The sequence below is a fragment of the Echinops telfairi genome, unplaced genomic scaffold (assembly GCF_000313985.2).
Source record: "Echinops telfairi isolate 266 unplaced genomic scaffold, ASM31398v2 ScPeMD7_28;HRSCAF=97, whole genome shotgun sequence".
Classification (NCBI taxonomy): domain Eukaryota; kingdom Metazoa; phylum Chordata; class Mammalia; order Afrosoricida; family Tenrecidae; genus Echinops; species Echinops telfairi.
In genome coordinates this window covers 5276610-5276858 of record NW_022103925.1, presented here as the reverse complement: position 1 = coordinate 5276858, position 249 = coordinate 5276610, and positions in this window count along the sequence as shown.

Genomic DNA, 249 nt, shown 5'->3' with positions numbered 1-249 from the left:
GGCTGCCAAGCACCAAGTCAGCAGTTCGAAACTACCAGCTTCTTTGAGGGAGAAAGATGAGGTGTTTTGGTCAGAGTTGCAGTTTGGAAAACTGCAGAGGGGAAATACTACCCTGGTCCACAGGGTCATGGTGAATTGGAATCAATTTGATGGCCCCCTTTTTGCATTGTTTGGTTTTAAGAAGACTTATAAGATATTTTTGATCACACAGGCTGATGTGTTCTTCTATGTGGGCTTTGTTGCTTCTGA